Here is a 911-nt window from a genome sequence, read left to right as displayed (position 1 = left end):
GAAGGCCATAAAACATAGATATTGCATAATGCAATTAATGCAGTTTTAACCTTTTGCAACATTTTCATATGATAATAAATCAACATTTTTCTCAGGTGCCACACATATTTATATCTGATTAATGGACTGTGATTATTCATTCTCGGTGATTTAAATCCACTTGTTCACTGAAATCCAAGACTGCCAAAATTGCCAAGATTTAATTGTGAAATCAAAGAGCTGATCAGATTCTCATCCATGACACTCATCAGAGGATTAGAAAATTTCTGTGTATCATAGCAGGCTTTGAGTTTTGTTCTGCTGTTTTCTTTGAAACTAGATCCTATCATCGAAGAGTAGTTTTAAAAGCGTTATTAAGGCTAGATATCAAAGATTACATCATGGAATGCTCTGGATATTGTTGATTAAAATGAGGATTATAGATACTACAGAATAAGATGAAGAATGATTAAAATGTTTATAAATATGTTTCCAAAGAATAAGACTTGATTAGCACTAGATTTCCTGCTCATAAGCTCAGGCAATTGATTTAGATTCCAGTGACCATGTGGTATTTGATATTTAATGGAACTTCGTAACTATTGTTGATTAAAACCTTTGCTATGCATAGTTGATTTACATCTACAATATTTTTGTTCTTTTGCTAGTTGTTTTGGTGTTTAATTGCCATCTTTAAGTGATAATAATTGTAAATAGTGGATGCAAATGTTTATAGGTTTGATATTGCTTTATGTTTCTTTTTATTTGAGATCTGACTGGATTAAAAGTGAAATAAGAATTGATATGGCAGTCTCAAAAGAAGAAAAGACATAAAAAAAAAAAGAGTAAATGAAGAATTGAGAAAATGAAGGTAGTAAAGTTTAAAAATGGATGCAGGGAAAGAAAAACAGAGACAGAGACAGAGAGCAAGT

Source organism: Penaeus monodon, chromosome 34 (assembly GCF_015228065.2).
Source record: "Penaeus monodon isolate SGIC_2016 chromosome 34, NSTDA_Pmon_1, whole genome shotgun sequence".
Lineage (NCBI taxonomy): Eukaryota > Metazoa > Arthropoda > Malacostraca > Decapoda > Penaeidae > Penaeus > Penaeus monodon.
This window is presented reverse-complemented; position numbering follows the sequence as displayed.